This window comes from Somniosus microcephalus, unplaced genomic scaffold (genome assembly GCF_052327205.1).
Source record: "Somniosus microcephalus isolate GS21.2 unplaced genomic scaffold, FLI_Smic_1.0 unresolved_chr1, whole genome shotgun sequence".
NCBI lineage: Eukaryota > Metazoa > Chordata > Chondrichthyes > Squaliformes > Somniosidae > Somniosus > Somniosus microcephalus.
In genome coordinates this window covers 5,582,924-5,606,120 of record NW_028225179.1, presented here as the reverse complement: position 1 = coordinate 5,606,120, position 23,197 = coordinate 5,582,924, and the positions used below count along the sequence as shown (strand labels likewise).

The window sequence follows — 23,197 nt, the reverse complement described above, 5'->3', positions numbered from 1 at the left end:
TTCATAGAGCGATGGAACACATAATTGAAGGTCTAGAAGGAGTTCGGGTCTATGTTGATGACATCATCATCTGGGGCTCCACACTGAAAGAACACAATGAGAGACTGACTAAAGTGCTACAGAGCATACACCGGAATGGACTGAAGCTCAACAAAGCCAAGTGTCAGTTTGGCATCCAGGAAGTCACTTTCCTAGGAGATAATCTGTCTGGTAAAGGAATAGAGCCAGATATGGAAAAAGTAAATGCCATACTCAAAATCCCCGACCCACTGACAAAAAAGGAGTGCTACGCATCATGGGGATGATAAACTTCATTGGAAAGTTCATTCCTAACTTGTCAGCCAAGACAGCCTGTCTGCGAGACCTGCTACATAAAACAAATGAGTTTGCATGGACAGAAAGACATGAACAAGAGTGGATAAACCTCAAAACAGTGCTGACAACCACACCTGTACTCACCTTCTTTGACCCAACCAAAAGAATCAAAGTGTCGACGGATGCATCAAAAGATGGCCTAGGTGCGGTCTTGCTACAAGCAGATGGTGAAGATTGGAAGCCTGTTGCCTATGCCTCCAGGTCTATGACTGATACTGAGTGTCGATACGCCCAGATTGAAAAGGAATGTCTGGGCTTGGTAGTTGGACTAGAAAAGTTTCATGGCTACATATATGGACTTCCCACCTTCACAGTTGAGACAGACCACAGCCCTCTGGTTGCCATCATAAAAAAAAACCTGAATGAGATGTCTCCAAGGATTCAACGACTCATGATGAAGCTGCAAAGATATGACTTTGAACTGATCTACACACCAGGCAAATACATAGTGTTAGCAGATGCACTATCCCGAGCACCCACAATGAGTCATGTGAGCTCTACTGAAGAAGACATGGATGTTCATGTGAGTATGGTCACTGCTGCACTGCCCGTGTCAGACACAAAATCAAAGCAAATTGCAGAAGAAACAGTAAAAGATACAGTATTACAAACAGTAATAGAGAACATTCATCATGGTTGGCCAAAAGGTTCCTGTCCAAAATATTTTCACATAAGGTCAGAATTGAGTGTCGCAAGTGGACTATTACTAAAACAGAACAGAATAGTCATTCCACAGGCTCTACGTCAAGACATGCTCAAAAGGATTCATGAGGGACACCTCGGAATTGAAAAATGCAAAAGGAGAGCAAGAGACACTGTTCGTTGGCCTGGCATAAATAAGGACATTGAGAACATGATAGGCAAATGTGAGACATGTCAGAAACACCAAAACAAACAAGCAAAGGAACCAATGATAGTAGCTGACATACCAACAGCAGCATGGCAAAAGGTTGGTATGGACCTTTTTCATTTAAATGGTAAAGACTATCTAATAGTGATTGACTACTATTCTAACTATCCTGAGATGGTGCTGCTCTCAAGCACCACAGCAAGCAGTGTCATAATGCATGTGAAATCCATCTTCGCCAGACATGGAATTCCCAGGATTGCCATTAGCGACAATGGTCCGTGCTTCAACTGTAAGGATTGGCAACAGTTTGCAGAACATTATGACTTTCAGCACATCACATCCAGTCCTTTGTATGCTCAGTCAAATGGTAAGGCAGAGAAAGGTGTTCAAGTTCTCAAGCAGCTACTGAAGAAAGTGACAGAAAGCAAGTCTGATCCTTATCTCGCCCTGCTGAGCTACCGAGCCTCACCTTTAGACTGTGGTTCTTCACCTGCTGAACTACTAATGGGTCGCAAGTTGCACACCACGCTACCCTGCTGTGCAAAAGAACAGCAAAGTGAAGAGCTGAGACAGAGACTTCAACTGTTAAAGCTGAAACAGAAATCATACTATGACAAGTCATCCAAAACTCTAAAACCATTGACAAAGGATGATGTTGTCAGGGTTGAGGATCCAGATGCATGGAACAGGAAAGCTACAGTTCTTGAGGAAATTGGACCAAGGTCATACACTGTTAGAACTGAGGAAGGACAGATTCTCAGGAGGAACCGCCGTTCCCTCCTAAAAACACAAGAGACTATTCAAGACCAGATTGATGACAATGCCGCAACCGCATCTTGTCATTCACCGCCAGAACAATCTCATGAAGACACATCAGACTTACCCATGTTGAGATGATCCACACGTGAAGTAAAAGAGCCTGATAGACTTAATCTTTGAGTACAATGTAAAGCTTTGAAAATGTGTTGACTGTTTTGAAAATGTTTATGTTTATAGAGCACTAACAAAAGTGTTACTGATATTATCTTTATTGTTTTCTTGAAAGTTGATTGATATTGATTTTGTTAAACCTCAAAGAAAGGGGGATATAGTGATCAATAGCATGTCATTCTATAGTGGACACTAGGTGGAGCTGTGTAGAGCTGTATATAGCTGTATGTTTAAGACTACATTACCCATGAGGCACTAGGCTACCCAGAAGGCAACAGTCAAGATAGCAGCCTGCACACAGGAGCACACATGGAAGCCTCTACAGATACTGTACCTAGAGAACGTGTACTGAATAAATAACTAGCTAGAAGCTAGCTGTCTTCATAATAAGAATGTTTAGTTATTAATGAACATAACACGCTGTGTCTGTTTAACCTCTCACTCTGTCTCCTCCCCTCCCCGCCTCTCTCACTCTGCACTTTCTCAGTCAGGTCGGAGTCGGCTGTATATAAGAGCAGCCAGAAGCAGTTGGTTTTTCATTCAGCAGAAGTTTCACTGAAGAATTATCATGACTGGATGAGGTAAAGGAGGCAAAGGACTGGGCAAAGGCGGAGCCAAGCGGCACCATAAATTGCTCCGTGACAACATCCAGGGCATCACCAAACCAGCCATCCACCGCCTGGCTCGCCGTGGCGGTGTCAAGCGGATCTCGGGTCTGATCTACGAGGAGACCCGCGGGGTGCTGAAGGTTTTCCTGGAGAATGTGATCAGGGATGCGGTCACCTACACTGAGCACGCCAAGCGCAAGACGGTCACTGCCATGGATGTGGTGTACACTCTGAAACGGCAGGGCCACACTCTCTATGGATACGGCGGCTGAACAACTCGACTCTACCAAACACAACACAAAGGCTCTTCTAAGAGGCACCCACTGCCTCACAGAGAGAGCAGTGACCTGGGAACGGGAGCTGGGGTAGATTGTTCTCAAAATAGATTGTCGTCAGAAATATTATTAACAGATATGTGATGTGTTCTGCAATCTTTGAATTTCGCTTTCAGTTGCACCAGGTTTATGGAGAGTTATTTCCTCAGACGGAACATTCCCTCTCTCAGTGTAAAGCCACATCGCGTCGACACATTTGTTCATTGTGCAGTTATCCTGTAATGATTATAATTTTAATAATTAGCTGGCTGGTCGGACATAAGCCGTTGAATGGGTTACTGAAAAGAGTCCAACTTGTGAATTATTTGCAGCCAGACGGTGGTGTCCGGCACTGATACTGACAGGGTTTGTGAAATTGTGACATTTCAGTTCAGTCATTCGGGGACCTGAAATTACCGCAGTTTGAGTCGCTCTAACCCGACCTTACTTCTGATTGGGGGCCGGCTTCACAATCCCATTTCTTAACCAATCACAGAGCCACACATTAGAAAGTAAGCACATCATTGGTTGAAATTGTCGACCAGGCAAAATGTTTGAATTTTGTTGTTTTTTGAAAAAGCCCGCCAATTCCAGTGCCGGAAAGAAGTGAATTAATCAAAAGTCTCATTTCAAGGGAACGATTTTAAAATCTCGGTCCTTTTGTTCTGATATTCTGCATTCACCGTCAGTAATTCCTGGCACTGTTCTATAGGAACAGGTTTAATTTGTCAGCCTCTTATCTGTAACCGGCGGCAATAAGTTTCCATTCAGCAATCTAAAATGTGCCGAGTATCAGATCGCTCACTGCATGGTTACCGAATGACAGATTATTGGCCAAGCCCTTCTCACAGGCTCCACAGAGACAGAGAGAAGTGACTGATTAATAAGAACATAAGAAGTAGGAGCAGGAGTAGGCCATACGGCCCCTCGGGCCTGCTCTGCCATTCAATAGGATCATGGCTGATCCGAACCTAGACTCACATCCACTTCCCTGCCCGCTTCCCGTCACCCATAATTCCCTTATCAGCTAGGAAACTGTCTATCTCTGTTTTAAATTTATTTAATGTCGCAGCTTCCACAGCTCTCTGAGGTAGCAAATTCCATAGATTTACGACCCTCTGAGTGAAGATGTTTCTCCTCATCTCAGTTTTGAAAGGGCAGCCCCTTATTCTAAGATTATGCCCCCTAGTTCTAGTCTCACCCATCAGTGGAAACATCCTCCCCTGCATCTAGTCTGTCCAGTTCTGTTAGAATTTTATAGGTTTCAATGAGATCCCCTCTCATTCTTCTATACTCCAGCGAGTATAAGCCCAATTGACCCAATCCCTCCTCATACATCATTCCTGCCATCCCAGGTATCAGCCTGGTGAATCTTCGCTGCATTCCTTCCATGGCAAGAACATCCTTCCTCAGATAAGGCGACCAAAACTGCACACAATACTCAAGATTTGGTCTCACCAAGGCCCTGTACAACAGCAGCAAGACATCCTTGTTCCTGTACTCAAACCCTCTCGCTACAAAGGCCAACATACCATTTGCCTTCTTAACTGCCTGCTGCACCTGCATGCTTACTTTCTTGCTCAGGCCAACATCCCCAGCATCGAAGCTTTGACCACGCTCGATCAGCTCCAATGGATGGGTCACATTGTCCACATGCCCGATTCGAGACTCCCAAAACAAGCGCTCTACTCGGAGCTCCAGTTCAGCAAGAGAGCCCGAGGTGGATGAGGAAATGCTTCAAAGACACCCTCAAAGCCTCCTTGAAAAAGTGTAACATCCCCACCGACACCTGGGAATCCCTGGCCCAAGACCACACAAAGTGGAGGAGAAGCATCCGGGAAGGCGCCGAACACCTCGAGTCTCTTCGCCGGGAGCAAGCAGAAGCCAAGCGCAGGCAGCACAAGGAGCGCACGTCAACCCAAGCACCCCACCCACCTGCCCCTTCAACCACTGTCTGCCCCACCTGTGACAGAGACTGTAGGTCCCGCACTGGACTCATCAGTCACCTGAGAACTCATTTTTAATGTGGAAGCAAGTCATCGTCGGTTCCGAGGGACTGCCTAAGAAGAAGGAGGAGGAGCAGAGTGGAAACATTGTCGTATAGGGGATTCTATCATTAGAAGGATAGATAGTAGTCTTTACAGTCAGGATCGAGAGTACCGAAGGGTGTATTGCCTTTCTGTTGTCAGGGTAAGGGACATCTCAAAATGGCTGGAAGTGAATCTGGACACCAAATCCAGGGACCACTTACACTGTGACACCAAATCCAGGGGCCACTTACACTGAGACTATAAACGGAAATCAGAGAGCCTCAGTATGGAGAATGGTCATGGTGGTGAAAAGTGCTCTAGTGAGGGCACAAGGCGGTGATGCACTATCAATTACTCAAAAGACTGAGGTTAAGCGAGTAACTAACAGGCTTTTATTAACAAGAGAATGAAGGTGTGCCTCGAGTGGTCGACCAGTCCAGAATACAGGGGGACTGTGGAGCAGTCACCTTTATACCTGGACTCGTGGGAGGAGTCAGCCGAGGCATGTACAGACATGTACACAGTGGAATACAAACACCCACACAGGCAGGTATAACAGTGGTTTACCACATTCACCCCTTGTTTAAAAATGAGTCCGGTGGGGTGAAGTGTATTAAAAGTTTGTGTATTGGAGTCTCTCCGGAGCTCTTGCCTGCCGCTGTGATTGACGTGGTGATGGCAGGGTTAGTGAAGCTTCCGGCGTCGAGTCCCGCGTAGGCTGGGGCACTGGTGTGTAGTCCTCGTGGGTGTCGAGCGGGTCACGGGGCCCAGGCGTGCCGTCTGCTGGGGTTGGATATTGGATCATGGGGGGGGGCTGGTAGTGGGTAGTGGGTTACTGGGGCCCCCGAGGGTGCGAGGTCTCGTATGGAGACTGTGTCCTCCCGCCCGTCCGGGTACGCAATGTAAGCATACTGGGGGTTGGCGTGGAGGAGGTCGACCCTCTCGACCAGGGGGTCCGTTTTATGGGTCCTCACGTGTCTTCTCAGTAGGACCAGCCCTGGGGACGTCAGCCATGGTGGTAGCGATGTCCCTGATGTGGACTTCCTTGGGAAGACAAATATTTTCTCATGAGGGGTGGCGTTAGTGGCACTGCAGAGCAGTGACCGAATACAGTGGAGCGCATCGGGGAGCACATCCTGCCAGCAGGAGGTCGGAAGGCCCCTAGACTTTAAGGCTAGCAGGGCGGCCTTCCAAACTGTCGCATTCTCTCTTTCCACCTGTCCGTTCCCCCGGGGGTTGTAACTGGTGGTCCTGCTTGTGGCAATACCCCTAGCGAGCAGGTACTGGCGGAGTTCGTCGCTCATAAACGATGAGCCCCGGTCGCTATGGATATAGCTGGGGAAACCGAACAGGTTGAAGAGGTCGTTCAGACATTTAATGACCGTGGCACTGGTCATGTCCGGGCAGGGGATGGCGAACGGGAAACGGGAGTACTCATCAATAATGTTGAGGAAGTACACATTGCGGTCGGAGGAGGGGAGAGGCCCTTTAAAATCAACGCTCAGCCGCTCGAAGGGGTGAGTGGCTTTTATCAGGTGAGCCCTGTCTGGTCTATAAAAGGGCGGTTTGCACTCAGCGCAGACTTGGCAGTTCCTGGTCATGGTCCTGACCTCCTCAATGGAGTAAGGCAGGTTGCGGGCCTTGATGAAGTGGAAGAACCTGGTGGCCCCCGGGTGGCAGAGGTCATTGTGGAGGGCCCGCAGTCTATCGATCTGTGCGCTGGCGCAGGTGCCACGCGATAGAGCATCCGGGGGTTCTTTGAGCTTCCCGGGCCGGTACAAGATCTCATAATTGTAGGTGGAAAGTTCGATTCTCCACCTCAAGATCTTGTCGTTTTTGATTTTGCCCCTCTGCTTGTTGTTAAACATAAAATCAACTGAACGCTGGTCAGTGAGCAGGGTAAATCGTTTTCTGGCCAGGTATTGCCTCCAATGACACACAGCCTCCACAATAGCCTGGGCCTCCTTCTCAACAGCGGAGTGTCTGGTCTCCGGGCCCTGGAGGGTTCGTGAAAAGAAGGCCATGGGTCTCCCCGCCTGATTAAGGGTAGCGGCCAGGGCAAAGTCGGATGCGTTGCTTTCCACCTGGAAGGGGATGGATTCGTCCACCGCATGCATGGTGGCTTTGGCAATGTCCTCCTTGATACGGTGGAAGGCTAAGCGGGCCTCTGCCATCAAGGGAAAAGAGGTGGACTTGATCAGTGGACGGGCCTTGTCCACATAGTAGGGGACCCACTGGGCGTAATAGGAGAAAAACCCTAGGCACCTCTTCAGGGCCTTGAGGCAGTGGGGCAGTGGGAGTTCCATAAGGGGACGCGTCCGGTCGGGGTCGGGGCCGATGACTCCGTGTTCCACAACACAGCCAAGGATGGCGAGGCGGGTTGTGCGGAATATGCACTTCTCCTTGTTATATGTCAGGTTCAGGAGTTGGGCGGTGCAGAGGAATTTTTCGAGGTTTGCGTCATGGTCCTGCAAGTCATGGCCGCAGATGGTCACATTGTCCAGATATGGGAGAGTGGCCTGCAACGCATTTTGCTCGACCATCTGGTCCATCTCCCTTTGGAAGACAGAGACCCCGTTGGTGACGCCAAAGGGAACCCTAAGGAAGTGATAGAGGCGGCCGTTTGCCTCAAAGGCAGTATACTGGCGGTCCTCAGGGCGGATAGGGAGCTGGTGGTACGTTGATTTCAGGTCAATGGTCGAGAAGACGTGGTACTGCGCGATCTGGTTGACCATATCAGCTATGCGGGGGAGTGGGTAAGCATCCAGCAGGGTGTAGCGATTTATTGTCTGGCTGTAGTCAATGACCAGGCGCTGCTTCTCGCTGGTCTTAATGACCACAACCTGGGCTCGCCAGGGGCTGGTGCTGCCCTCAATAATCCCTTCCTTCAGGAGCCGCTCCACATCGGTTTTAATGAAAACCCTGTCCCCGGCACTGTATCGCCTGCTCTCTGTGGTGATGGGCTTACAGTCGGGGGTGAGGTTAGCAAACAGTGGGGGGGGGGTGACTCTGAGTGTGGAGAGGTTGCACCTGGTGCGCGGTGGGCAATTTGGAAGCTGCTGGCTGCGGACTGTGAGTGGGGGGAGGGGTCCACCGTATGCCATCGTAGCACTTTTAAGGTGGCACTGAAAATCTAACCCCAGTAGAACGGCAGCGCAGTGGTGGGGCAGGACCAGGAGTTTAAAATTATCATACGCAGTCACGTCTACTAAGAGTGTCACCACGCAGTAGCCACCAATGTCCGCCGACTGGGAGTCGGAGGCCATAGAAATCCGCTGGTGTGCAGTCAGGACTGGGAGAGAGCAACGCCGCACCATGTCGGGGTGGATGAAGCTCTCCGTGCTCCTAGAGTCAAAAAGGCAGGTTGTTTCATGACCATTTACCTTAATGTCCATTGTGGACCGGGCCAGTTGGTGCGGTCTCGCTTGGTCCAGCATAACGGAGGCCAGCATCGGGGTCGGTGTGTCACTGCGGGTATCAGATGAGGCGGTGTTGGGGGCCTGCTGCATCCCGGCTGGCGTCCAAGATGGCGGCATCCATGATCCCCATGTGGCTGGAGGCGTCCAAAATGGCTGCTGTTCCGGTGGTTTGCACATGGCTGGGGAGGCCCAAGATGGTGGCCCGCACGGCCCACATGCGGGGCTGCTTGGGTTCGGGGTGGCTTTGGCCCTGCAGATGCTGGCGTAGTGTCCCTTCTTCCCGCAGCCCGAGCAGATCGCTTTTTCGCCGGGCAGCGTGTTCTGGGGTGTTTGGCCTGGCCACAGAAGTAGCATTTCTGGCCTTGGGACACTGCTGCGGTAGTTGGGCCGTTGCTGGGATGTGGCTGGGGTGGCACGGCACTATGAGATGGTCCTACCGTGTCCCAGGCTGTCGTTCCCCGTGGCGTCCACGGTGCAGAGGAGTAGGCATCCATGCCCCGGTAGGCTGCGTCCAATGATAGTGCGAGTTCAGAGACCTTGTTGAGGTCGAGGTCACTCTGCTCCAACAGTCGCTGTTGGGTGTAATTGGACCTGTGGCCCACTACAAAAGCATCCCGGATAAGTTCCTCTGTGTACACGGTGGCCTTTACATCCTTACAACCACAGGCCCGGCCAAGCACAGACAGTGCCTGAAGGTATTCCTCGGTCGATTTCCCAGGTTGTTGTTTACGACTCCCCAGGAGGTGCCTGGCGTACACCTCGTTCACTGGGTGCGTGTACTGGTCCTTGAGGAGCTTGAGAGCAGCCGTGTACGAGGTCGCATCCTGGATGACCGAGTACGCTCGGTGGTTCACTTTGGAGGTCAGGACATCCAGTTTGTCCTCATCCAATTTGACCATTGCAGCAGAGGCGATCAGGAATCTTTCAAAGCACCTAAGCCAGTGAGCAAACTTGATGGATGCGTCCACCTCCCGATGGTCTAAGTCCAGGCATGCTGGTGTGAGGATCTTCTCCATTGTAAAAAAATCTTGTTAATAAAATTGATGCGCTATCAATTACTCAAAAGACTGAGGTTAAGCGAGTAACTAACAGGCTTTTATTAACAAGAGAATGAAGGTGTGCCTCGAGTGGTCGACCAGTCCAGAGTACAGAGGGACTGTGGAGCAGTCACCTTTATACCTGGACTCGTGGGAGGAGTCAGCCGAGGCATGTACAGACATGTACACAGTGGAATACAAACACCCACACAGGCAGGTATAACAGTGGTTTACCACAGGCGGGTAATAGATGAAGGTATGGCGGTGGAATCAGATGGTGACAGGTTATTTTCAGAAGCCCTTTTCAGGCAGGCTGATGATTGGATGTAACCAGCCCAGCACCTCGATCTGCCTGTTCTTGTCCCCAAATCCCAAAGTCTAATGTCCCTGATGTATTTTTCTGTGAGAAATGTCGAGATGTGAAAGAAGGGAAAAATTCAGGCTCCAGCCAGAAAGAACGTTCCTTGAATGAACAATTCATGAGGCAGTTTTGTGACTCGTCTGTGTGAGGTTAAAAAACATGAAATGAAAAAAGATGCGTCCAGTGACACCTGTGTTGTTAATAGTGGTTTCGAACCCTAATCACTAACGCCTAAGTCTAACCTCCAATTGACTACCCACAACCACTAACCCCAATCCTAACCAATACCCACTAACCCCAACCACTAACCCCAATCCTAACCAATAACCACTGGCCCCAACCACTAACCCCAATCCTAACCAATAACCACCAGCCCCAATCACTAACAACAATCCTAACCAATAACCACTAGCCACAATCCTAACCAATAACCACTGGCCACAACCACTACCCCCTAAGCCTACACCCTAACCCCAGCCCCTAACAAAGGATCATTGACAGGGATCAATGGAGGAGCTAAAGACCTGATAATGGAAGTATTTGAAATAATTATCTCGATGAAAGAAATAGTGCAAGGTATGTTAGTAACAAGAGATTAAATCAACTAGACCATCAAGCTCAGAAATGACTACTACAAAGATCAGAACCTTTCAAAGTTTATCACGTGCAGTCCGTGTGGAGGAGTTTTACTAAATTGAATCCACAAAGGGTTAAATGATACAGGTAATAGATTTCAAACTTATGCAAAATAGTTCTATAAAGCTATGGTTCAAAGGAATTGCAGCTGAGTGTGCTCTTTTGTGTTAACAAATAAACTGTAGCTTAACTTAAAACATTAAAGGAAACTTAATAATTAAATTAACATTTCATTACCTGTGGTAATAAGCACTCCAGTCCCTGCGGTGTGTAGATGAGTTTGCTCTTTTGTAGGGACCATAAACAAATAAACTGTAACTTAAAAAACCATTAAATGAAACTTAACAAATTAAATTAAAATTTCGTTGGCCGGGGTGATGATGCACTCCAGTCCCCGCAGTGCCCACCGGTCATGGAAGGCCTCGAGCCTGCCGGTGGACACCGCGTGCTCCATCTCCAGGGCCACCGGAAGAGAGGCAGGCAGTCGGGCCGAACGACCCCCTCGACCGCCCGCTGCCTGGACCAGTTGATGGCAGTTGAGTGTAAGTGAGACACTACAGTTCAGTCTATGACACCCACAAGTTGTGTACTCAAATGGAGCAAGCTTGGGGTTTGATGTGGTAGAAGGCAAACAAGATGAGAACGGAAATAATCTAGAGTAAGAAAAGGCCCAAAAATTAAACAGTCTGGAACAGAACATCAATTATCATGGAGAAATCAAATATTTGACACAGTGTGTTTGAAACAAAGCTTATTTATTCACTGAAATAACAACAGAAAATGCTGGAAATACTCAGCAGGCCAGGCAGCATCTGTGGAGAGAGAAACAGAGTTAACGTTTCAGGTCTGGGACCCTTCATCAGAACTGGAAAAAGCTGGAGATGTAACAGATATTACTAAGGTAAGAGGCAGGAAAGTTATCCTGGGTGGATCTGAAACACGAAGGGTGGAAGTTCAGTTGGAATCCACGTGGAATAAGCTGGAACCGGAGACAGTTGCTGAGGAAAGAGATGTGGCTGTGAAACCGAGTCTTGGAAAATGTTGCAAATGGGGATGGCAAAATCATACAGCATGAAAAATGGGAGTAAGGGTTAATGTTTGAAATTGTTGAGCTCAATGTTGAGTCCAAAAGGTTGTAAAGTGCCTAATCGAAAGATGAGGTGCTGTTCCTCGAGCTTTATTTATTCACTATTTAAACAGAATATTAATCTCCAGCGCAGATACAGGGGTTTTTAAGATCAGCAGAAACAAACCATGACTACTAGAATGAACATGGTTCAGTCCTCAATCTGATCACAGTAAATCATGTTCCATTCACTAATCTGGTCTTTTACCCAGCACTCCCCGCAGTGGACCACGTGCCGCACCCAGAACACAAGAGCCCAGCGCGCAGGCGCGGGAGGGGCCGGTTTAGTGAGCATGCGCAGTGCGTTACTGGAGTGGAGAGGAGCTGAAGCTGGGAGGGCGATGGTGCATCGGGTAAGAATCGCGACAGAGTGGAGTAATGGACTGGTAGGTGGGTGGGGAGGCTTCATAAACAACTCGTGCAGGAGGCAAGCCCCGAATAATAAGCAGAAGATCCCGTGTTTGCACTTGCGGGGATTTCATCCCCTTACAGGCCCAGGTTAACGGCAGCCATCTTTGTAAAGGAGGGCGGAAAGTTTCAGTGCGACGTCACCCTATGCCTGAGACAAAGAGCCTTGTGTCCAATGCGGGGAATAAAGGACCACAGCCTCCCCTGGCCCCGGGCCCAGAACAAGGGACTGGAGAAACTCGCTGCCCTGCGGATCAGACAATCAGCCGGCGCTAGTCCCGCCCCTCGGGCTCCCCGATTGCTTGGAGGACGCGCCGCCGGCTCGTTCCTCCAGCCCCACCCACTGGGTGCCGCAAGCCCCGCCCCTCAGGCTCCCCGATTGGTTGGAGGACCAGCCGCCGGATCGCTCCTCCAGCCCCGCCCACTGGGTGCTGCAAGCCCCGCCCCTCGGGCTCCCCGATTGGTTGGAGGACCCGCCGCCGGCTCGCTCCTCCAGCCCCGCCCACTGGCTGCCGCAAGCCCCACCCCTCGGACTCCCTGATTGGTTGGAGAACCCGCCGACCGCTCGCTCCTCCAACCACGCCCACTGGGTGCCTCCAGCCCCGCCCCTCAGGCTCCCCGATTGGTTGGAGGACCCGCCGCCGGCTCGCTCCTCCAGCCCCGCCGACTGGGTGCCTCCAGCCCCGCCCCTCAGGCTCCCCGATTGGTTGGAGGACACGCCGCCGGCTCGCTCCTCCAGCCCCGCCCACTGGGAGCCGCAAGCCCCGCCCCTCAGGCTCCCCGATTGGTTGGAGGACCCGCCGCCGGCTTCCTCCTCCAGACCCGCCCACTGGGTGCCGCTAGTCCCGCCCCTCGGGCTCTCCGATTGGTTGGAGGACCCGCCGCCGGCTCGCTCCTCCAGCCCAGCCCCACTCGCTCCCTATTGGTCTGAAGCTGCCGTCAATCATACCCGGGTCACGTGTCCCCAAGGAGATCAGGTCGACCGTCCAACTGCGGCCGCTCGGTCCGGGGCCTCGCGGACTCTGAGGTTTTTCTATTTCCCTTTATTCTCTCCCGATCCACCCCGCGCCATTCTCCACCCAATCGGAGCGGAGAAAACTCACTTCGCGTCACCGATCACGACTCTGGAACCGACACCAAGGCCTTTCCCCGGAATGGCCCCGCGCCGACTCCGTCCGACAGGATCCGTGTGCGCAAGCGCAGCTCCGAGTGGGGGGAGGGGGTTGGTCTCCTCTGGGCATGCGCGGAAGTTGCCCTTGGTGACCGGGAGGGGTCGCTGTGCCGGGCTCGGCCCAAACCGCCGTCCCGCGTGCGCATGCGCGGACTCTCGGCTGTCAATCAACCAACTGCCAGAAGAGGTCGCTGGTGAGACCAGTGAATAAAGAAAGACTTGCATTTATATAGCGCCTTTCACCACCACCGGACGTCCCAATGTACTTTACAGCCAATGAAGTACTTTTGAAGTGTAGTCACTGTTGTAATGTAGGAAATGCGGCAGTCAATTAGCGCACAGCAAGCTCCCACAAACAGCAATGAGATAATGACCAGATAATCTATCATTTTTTTATGTTGATTGAGGGATAAACATTGGCTCGAACACTGGGTATAATTCCCCTGCTCTTTCCCACATTACAACAGTGACTACTTCATTGTAGTACTTCATTGGCTGTAAAGCACTTTAGGATATCTGGTGGCACTATATAAATGCAAGTCTTTCTTTCCTGAAATAATGCCATGGGATCTTTTACATCCACCTGAGAGAGCAAACAGGGCCTCAATTTAACATCTCATCCGAAAGACAGCACCTCCGACAGTGCCGCACTCCCTCAGCACTGCACTGGAGTGTCAGCCTGGATTTTTGTGCTCAAGTCTCTGGAGTGGGACTGTGAACCCACAACTTTCTGACTCAGAGGCAAGAGTGCTGCCCACTGAGCCACTGGCTGACACTAAAGAGCAAGAAGTTCTGACGAATGGTCATCGACCTGAACCGCTAACTCTGTTTCTCTCTCCACAGATGCTGCCTGACCTGCTGAGTATTTCCAGCATTTTCTGTTTTTATTAAAGAAACGAGGGAGTGATTGCTGACAGGAAGAATGTTGGGTCGTCCTGCGCATGTGCACCTCCCTGGCGGCTGAGACAAAACACCGACTCACCCCCACCTGAGCCGCTCACGCGTACCAGATGTTGCGGCTCCACATGCAAGCCCGATGCTCCAACCGCGGGATTTTGTGTGCTGAGCATGTGTGTTGCGGACCAATCGGGACGGGCGATTGTGGAGCAGGAGGGAGAGCGCGGGGGCCATGAGCACATGCGTGGGACTCAGAGTCAACAGAGTGCTTTCTGGAGCGCGGGGGCTTGTGGGTATTACAGCCACCATTACTGCTGATCCTTTCAACCAACCTGTGCAGCAGCTGGGGCCTGAAAATCAGCTTCACTGCCCCTAGGTTCGGAAAGGGGAAAATTAAACAACAGTTTGCCTCTGATCCTTTTCTGATCTCAATTTACAGGGTTATAGAAGTGGAGCAGTTACAGGCGCGAAGCTCAGACCAAACATCACATCAAGATCTGACAGAGTCGCTGGATTCATCAGGACCTGAATATCATCGGCCATTGCACATGGAAGGAGAGAGCAGGGATTGCAATGCAGACAAACTGCACACGTGTTCCGTGTGTGGACGCGGATTCAGCCGATCGCCTGACCTGGTGAGACATGTGCACTGTCACACCGGGGAGAAACCGGGTAAAGGTGGGGATGGCGGGAAGGGCTTCAGTTCCCCGTCTGCATTGAAAGTTCAACGGCGCAGTCACACCAGGGACAGTCTGTTCACCTGCTCCGTGTGTGGAAAGGGATTTGTTTGTTCATCCCACCTGCAAACACACCAGCGAGTTCACACTGGGGAGAGACCATTTCAGTGTCCTGACTGTGGGAAGAGCTTTAAAAGCGCTCAGTATCTGAAGGGACACCAGCTTGTTCACACTGATGAGAGACCATTTCAATGCTCTGACTGTGGGAAGAGCTTTAAAAGCCCCCGGGAGCTGAAGGTACATCAGCGAGTTCACACTGGGGAGAGGCCATTCACCTGCTCTGTGTGTGGGAAGGGATTCGCTCGGTCATCCAACCTGCTGGAACATCAGCAAGTTCACACTGGGGAGAAGCCGTTCACCTGCTCTGTGTGTGGGAAGGGATTCACTCAGTCATCCAACCTGCTGACACATCAGCGAGTTCACACTGACGAGAGGCCCTTTAAATGTTCTGACTGTGGGAAGAGCTTTAAAAGCTCCGGGGAGCTGAAGGGACACCAGCGAGTTCACACCGACGAGCGGCCCTTTAAATGTTCTGACTGTGGGAAGAGTTTTAAAAGCTCCTGGGAGCTCAAGAAACACCAACACCTACACACTGGGGAGAGGCCGTTCAGCTGCTCTGTGTGTGGGAAGGGATTCGCTGATTCATCCAACCTGCTGGTACATCAGCGAGTTCACACTGGGGAGACGCCGTTCACCTGCTCCGTGTGTGGGAAGGGATTCACTCATTTATCCAACCTGCTGCTACATCAGCGAGTTCACACTGGGGAGAGACTGTTCACCTGCTCCGTGTGTGGGAAGGGATTCACTCAGTCATCCCAGCTGCTGCTACATCAGCGAGTTCACACTGGGGAGAGACTGTTCACCTGCTCCGTGTGTGGGAAGGGATTCATTCAGTCATCCAACCTACTGAGACACCAGCGACTTCACACTGATCATAGAATCTAACAGCACAGAAGGAGGTGATTCGGCCCATCGTGTCTGTGCCCATCGTGTCTTTGAAAGAGCTGTCCAATTTAGTCCCAAACCCCAGCTTTATCCCCAGAACTCTGCAAACTAGTCCTCTTCAAGTCTCGTCCAATTACTGTTTGAAAGTTCCTGTGAAACCTGATTCCAGCATCCTTTCAGATGGTGCGTTCCAGATCTGAACAACCCTCTGTGTGAAAACAATTCTCCTCATTTCACCTATAGTTCTTTTAGTAACTATTTTAAATCTGTGACCTTTGGTTACCGACCCATTTGCCAGAGTGAACAGTTTCTCCCTACTTGCTCAATCAAAACCCCTCATCATTTTGAACACCTCTACTAGGTCTCCTCTTAACCTTCTCTGCTCTAAGGGGAACAATCCCAGCTTCTCCAGCCTCTCTACATAACTGAAGTCCCTCATCCCTGGTACCATCCTGGTCAACCTCCTCTGCACCCTCTCCAAGGCCTTGACATCCTTCCTAAAGTGTGGTGCCCAGAACTGTACACAAGACTCCAGCTGAGGCCAAAACCCTGCAGCTGTACAAAACCCTGGTTAGACCACACCTGGAGCACTGTGAGCAGTTCTGGGCATCACACCTTAGGAAGGATATATTGGCCTTGGAGGGAGTGCAGCGTAGGATTACCAGAATGATACCCGGACTTCAAGGGTTAAGTTACGAGGAGGGATTACACAAATTAGGGTTGTATTCCCTGGATTTTAGAAAGTTAAGGGGTGATCTGATCGAAGTTTTCAGGATATTAAGGGGAACAGATAGGGTAGATAGAGAGAAACTATTTCCGCTGGTTGGGGATTCTAGGACTGGGGGCATAGTCTAAAAATTAGAGCCAGACCTTTCAGGAGTGAAATTAGGAAACACTTCTACACACAAAGGGTGGTAGAAGTTTGGAACTCTCTTCCGCAAACAGCAATTGCTGCTCGATCAATTGTTAATTTTAAATCTGAGATTGATAGGTTTTTGTTACCCAAAGATATTAAGGGATATGGGCCAAAGGCGGGTATATGGAGTTAGGTCGCAGATCAGCCATGATCTCGTTGAATGGCGGAACAGGCTCGAGGGGCTGGATGGCCTCCTCCTGTCCTATGTTCCTAACTAGTGATTTGTGAAGGTTTAGTGTAACTTCCTTGTTTTTGTTTTCAATGGCACTATTTAAAAAGCCAAGTATCCCACACGCTTTCTGAACCGCCTCACCAATTTGCCGTGGCACTTTCAAAGATTTGTGAAGAGGGACCCCCAGGTCCCTCTGCTCTTGCACCCCCTCAAAATAGTCCCATTTAGATTATACGGCCTCTCCCTGTTGTTTCTCCCTAAGTGCATCACTTCACACTTATCCTCATTTAATTTGATCTGCCTTGTGTCTGCTTATTTCACAGTCTGTCTCTGTCCTTCTGAAGTCTGCTACTACTACACTCAAAACTTGGCAACATAGTAAATAGTATCATCCGTAAACTTTGAAATTGTTCACCTATACCCAAGTCCAGGTCATTTATATATAACAAGAAAAGCAATGGTCCTAATTCCGACCCCTGGGGGAACCCACTGCATACTTCCCTCCAGTCAGAAAAACATTCCTCAGCACTGCTCACTGTCTCCTCTCCCTTAGCCAATTATATACCCAAATTACCATCAGCCCTTTAATTCCCTCTGCTTCTATTTTCAGAGTAAGTCTCTTATGTGGTATTTTATCAAATGCCTTTTGAAAGTCCATATATACAACATCTGCTGCACTACCTTCATCAACCCTCTGTTACTTCATCAGAGAACTCAATCAGGTTATTCAGACATGATTTACCTTTAACAAATCCATACTGGCTGCCCCTTATTAATCCATGTTTTCCAAGTGAGAATTAATTTTGTCCTTGACAATGGTCTCTAGTCGTTCACCCACACTGACATTAGACTGATTGGCCTGTAGTTGCCAGGTTTAACCCTCTTCCCTTTTTTTAAACAGGGGTGTAACATTTGCAATCCTCCAGTCCTCTGGCACCACTCCCATATATCTGAGGGAGATTGAAAGATTGTGGTCGGAGCTTCTGCTATCTCCACCCTAGCTTCCCTCTGCAATCTAGGATGCATCCACCTGGACTGGGTGACTTGTTAACTTTGAGTGATGACAACCTATTTAGCACCTCCTTTCTATCCATTTTCATCCAATTTCTCTACTCCCCCCCTCCTCTACTGCAACATTAACTTCATCTGCTTCTTTTGTGAAGACAGATGATAAGTACTCATTCAGTACCTCAGCCACGCCCTCTGCCTCCGTATGATGAGCTCCTATTTGGTCCCTAATCGGCCCCACCATTCCTTTAACGATCCTTTTACTTTTCATATGTTTATGAAAGATTTTTGGGTTCCCTTTTACATTACCCACTAATCTTTTCTTGTATTCTCTCCTTTGTGTCAGCTGTGGCTCAGTGGGTAGCACTACTTGCTCTTTGGGTCAGAAGGTTGTGGGTTTTAGTCCCACTCCAGGGACTTGAGCACATAAAGCTAGGCTGACACTCCAGTGCAGTGCTGAGGGAGTGCTGCACTGTTTCTGATGAGACTTTAAACTGAGGCCCCGTCTGCTCTCTCAGGTGGATGTAAAAGATCCCATGGCACTCTTTTGAAGAAGAGTAGGGGAGTTATCCCCAGTGTCCTGGCCAATATTTATCCCTCAACCAACATAACAAAAACAGATTACCTGGTTATTATCACAATGCTGTTTGTGGGAGCTTGCTGAGCACAAATTGGCTGCCGTGTTTCCCACATTACAACAATGACTCCACTTCAAAAGTACTTCATTGGCTGTAAAGAGCTTTGAGATGTCTGGTGGTCATGAAAGGCGCTATATCAATGCAAGTCTTTCTTTCATATATCCTTTTTCAATTTCCCCCGCACTCTCTGTATTCTCCTGGTTTTTGACTGTATTCTGTACCTGACATTTGTCGTAAACCTCCGTTTTCTGTTTTATCCTAACCTCAATATCCTTTGTCATCCAGGGAGCTTGAGCTTTGGACGCCCCACCTTTCCTCCTTATGGGAATATGTTTGCTTTGTACCTGGTGTCAAATTTTGTTTTATAACGCTCCCGTGAAGCACGTTGGGACATTTTACTACATTAAATACGTTCTATAAATACAAGTTGTTGTTATTGTCTGAAACTAACAAATTCCACAGAGGAAAAATAACAGTATTTTTACTCCCAAATATTAAATATTTTGTTCCACGAGATTTATCTGCTTTTATTGATGAATTTAAAAAGTCTCTATTAAAACCTGAGCCAGTGTGTTGTGAGACAAAGAGCCTTGTGTCCAATAAGGGGAATAAAGGGCCACAGCCTCCCCTGGCCCCGGGCCCTGAACAAGGGACTGGAGAAACTTGCTGCCCTGCGGAGCAGACAATCAGCCGGCGCTAGTCCCGCCCCTCGGGCTCCCCGATTGGTTGGAGGACCTGCCGCCGGCTTGCTCATCCAGCCCCGCCCCGCTCGCTCCCTATTGGTCGGAAGCATGGAGGACCACAGGCGGGGGGCACAGGGCGGAGGACCCCAGGCGGGGGGCCCAGGGCAGAGTGGCTGGTCGACAGAAGCAGAGTCGGGAGATGCTGTGGGTGAGCATGCTGCACGGTTTCTAAAGTTGAAGAACGGTCTCCGGCCCGAATGAGTTCCAGCGGCCCCGCCTGTGGTTCGTCTGGTGGCAGCTGTGAGGCTTTGTTTTGGTGATGGGATCGGGTTTGTGCACCGCCATTTTGGTGGAGGAAAGACAGACTGTTCCTATCTATAGTATGGTGCTTGAACAGCCATAAGATGGGAAAAGAGAACGGGATAAAAGTAAAAAAGGAAAATAAAAGACTAAACAAGGTATATCAGCAAGGAATAACCAATGTCTTGATGGCTGGGTCCTGTGAGTGATAACAGCAAGAAGAAGGAAATTTGAGTACTCGTTTTCCTCTTTTACGGGATTTGAGAAAGTGGTTGGCTTCTTTTCTGTGGAAAGGTTGAAGACTGTGGATAAGGATTATGACATTATATGGTTGGATAACATCACGTGAAGATGAGGAGTTATTAGAGTGCCAATAGGACTGGCATTGAACTGGTATTACTTGTTTTTTGAAGAAGTTTCGGGTTCTGGTTAAAAGTAGTTTATTTGAAGTCTTAAGTGATTTTTTGATATGGTTGTAGGACTTTGTATATTGTGGTGTTATTTAGTGTTAAAGCCTTCCTTAATCGAACGAATGAACGCTCTAGTGAACGCACGCATGCGGATAGAAATATATGCACGCACGCACGCACGCATACACAATGGAACTTACGTTCGACCGAATGAAGGGCCCGCTCCCCAGGACGGGGGTCACTCGGTGAGCATGAAGCCTGCCGGATGGATGAACGAACACACGCATGCACACAGGTAGACAAATGATATGCACGCATACACAATGGAACTTACATTCGACTGAATGAAGGGCCCGCTCCCCAGGACGGGGGTCACTCGGTGAGTGTGAGGCCTGCTGGACGGATGAACGAACGCACGCATGCACACAGGTAGACAAATGATACGCACACATACACAATGGAACTTACGTTCGACCGAATGAAGGGCCCTCGCTCCCCAGGATGAAGGCCCGCTTGGTGAGTGCGAAGCCTGCCGGACAGATGAACGAACGCATGCATGCACACAGACAGAAATGGGACACATGTACACAGTCATGCACAATGGAACTTACGCTTGAGCGAACGGATGGACGAATGGAGGAATGAATGATTGAACGATGCCAGTTGGACTGGTGTGTACGGATTCTTGGTTTATTAAATAGTTGCAGTTTGTACTGTAAATATTATTGATTTACCTGTAAAATTTATTGTTGTATTTATATTGTTGACCATAATTGGTCAATGAATGTAATGGATTTACTATGTAACTGATGAGTTGTATAAGTACTGTTGTACTTGAATGTTAAAATTTTTAAAAGGACAACAGATTATACCAAGCAAAAATGAAGAGTTACTAGATTGCCAGTAGGACTGGTATGTATTGTTTTTTACTATGGGTACCTGTATTGTTGACTTTGTTTTTGTCTGGAAAAATGTATTACAGTATTTGTACTGTTAATCTTAAAGCTGTTTTTTTAAGGCTTAGCCTTATTGTGGTTAATGAATGTAATGGATTTATCATGTAATTGATGAGTTGTAACAAGTACTACCAGATTTAAATAAAAGAGAAAAAATGAACCCCGGGATCCCTGATAGCCAGCCAGGAATCTTGTGCTGCTGCTGTGCCAGAAGAGAAGGAGAGGAGAGGAGAGGACAGGACAGGTGAGGTCTCTCTCTCTGTGTCCAGGAGGAGAGACCACATCTGTTGCTGCTGCAGCTACTATTGGGGTGGCAGAGGAGGGGAGAGGAGAGACCAGGAGACCAGACCAGAGCTAACAACAAAGGGAAGCCATTCCATCACTGTTTCCCCAACTGGTCTCCATTACAGGAGAGGGAGAGAGGGGAGAAAAACGAACATCCTACATCTGTTCAGAAGGAGGGAGAGCCGTTGGAAAACTTCTACAGGTGGGTGTTTCATGGTGCACTCTCATAAAGACTCTCTATATAAGTGGGGGGGAGGAAAGAAGAAGGAGAAGAAAACATCTAGGGGTGTGTGTGAGTGTGTGTGGCTCTTGTAAAAACTAGGCCACACACACCACTAGCAAACACCCCTCCCTATTGCTTGACCTGGGACAGCTGGAGCTGCCCAGGTGAAGTCCTCATTTAATTATCACATCGGTAAGACCTGGTGGTGGACTGAGCCTGGGCATCTCCAGCTTTATTTTCCCAGGTGAAGACATCTTCTCCCCCCACAAGAAGACCATCAATAGAGACTTATTTTTCAGAGAGTGCACCCCTGCGAGCACCCACCCACCATCTTGAGTGGAGACCCAGCCCCTGAGGCCTCCCTCCTTCCCACCCCTCCTTTCTCTCTCTCTTTGCCTCTCTCTTTGTCTCTCTCTAAAGAGGCACCTCATATCCATTAATTGCCCATTGAGCAGAGGGGAGAGGGCCCCTCTCCCAATTTAATCAACAAGGGGAGAGGTGTGCCTTCACTTTTAAAGCTCCCTCTGCTCAGGGAAAACAACCACTGAGGCCATTAACATCACCAGGCATGTGACTTGGGGTGGGTGTAGCCCTTTATAATAAGCACCCCACGATGGCGACCACATCATCGCTGGTGACGGGGCCAGCAAGGTCATACACAAGTGTGGCAGCCACAGCCACAGCTGCTCCCGCTGCTTCTGCTGCCCCGTCACCATTCCACCTCATCACTAAAAAACACGGGGTGAAGAGCTACACTCACCCCAACATGACTATCGAGGCGTGCGCGAAGGCCATGGCTGGGGTTGTCGGCCCTTCAGCCATCGTCGCCACCTCGAAAATGTACGGCAAGGCGGTGTTCTTCCTGGCATCAGAGCGGGCTGTGTCCCTTGCTGTAACCAAGGGGCTCACCATGGGCGGGACCTTCCTGCCAGTGGATCCTCTCGAGGCCACCGCGCAAAGGATCCTCTTGTCAAACGTCCCGCCCTTTGTTTTGGCTGAGCTCCTCCTCCCCCCACCTAAGTCAACTGGGGGAGGTGAGGTCGGGGATCACACCCATCCCGCTCGGATGCAGGGAGGCCAGCCTCCGGCACGTCTTCTCCTTCCAGCACCAGCTTTTTGTTCAGCTGGCCCGGGAAGAGGATACCAAGGGCGCTTTTATCGTGTGCCATGAGGGGGCTGCCCACCGCATCTTTTGGACATCGGACGGTGTGCAGTGCCACGCCTGTAAGGAGGTGGGGCATGTACGAAAGAACTGCCCTGCCTCCAAGGCCCTAGACAGATGGTCGGATCTGGTGCTGCTCCTCGGCTCCGTACATGCCGCTGTCAAATCCATGGGCGTGGACGAGGGCGCGGGGCCATGGGAGCAGCGTGAGATCAACAAGTTCCTCGCTGGGCTGCTGAGCGTGTGGCAGTCGAATAGCGGCTGCTCTCCCTCCTCCCGTTAGGTTAAGTAGAGGTTGCACTATACTCTTGTCATGAAGATAACCATAGCCAGCCTCAACATCAACGGCAGCAGAGATGCGTGCCGTAGATTTAATAACTTCTTGGTCCTCCGGGACGGGAGGTATGCGGTGTGCTTCCTGCAACAAACCCACACCGTTCCGGAGGACGAAGCCACGTGGCTCCTGGTGTGGCAAGGAGGGGTCAGCATGAGTCACCTCTCCAACTATTCCAGTGGGGTGGCTATCTTGCTGGCCCTGCATTTTCAGCCGGTTATCTTGTGAGTCAAGGAGCACGTGCCGGGCTGCTTGCTTCAGGTCAC

General features: G+C 49.8%; 1 long non-coding RNA gene across 1 annotated transcript; it reads left to right on the top strand.

Annotated features, from left to right (window-relative positions):
- Positions 1-13,051: 13,051 nt before the first annotated feature.
- Positions 13,052-19,004, top strand: LOC147093344 (uncharacterized). Its single transcript, XR_015074691.1, has 3 exons — positions 13,052-13,121; positions 14,602-14,797; positions 18,864-19,004. It is a non-coding gene; the product is annotated as an uncharacterized LOC147093344 (long non-coding RNA).
- Positions 19,005-23,197: the final 4,193 nt, after the last annotated feature.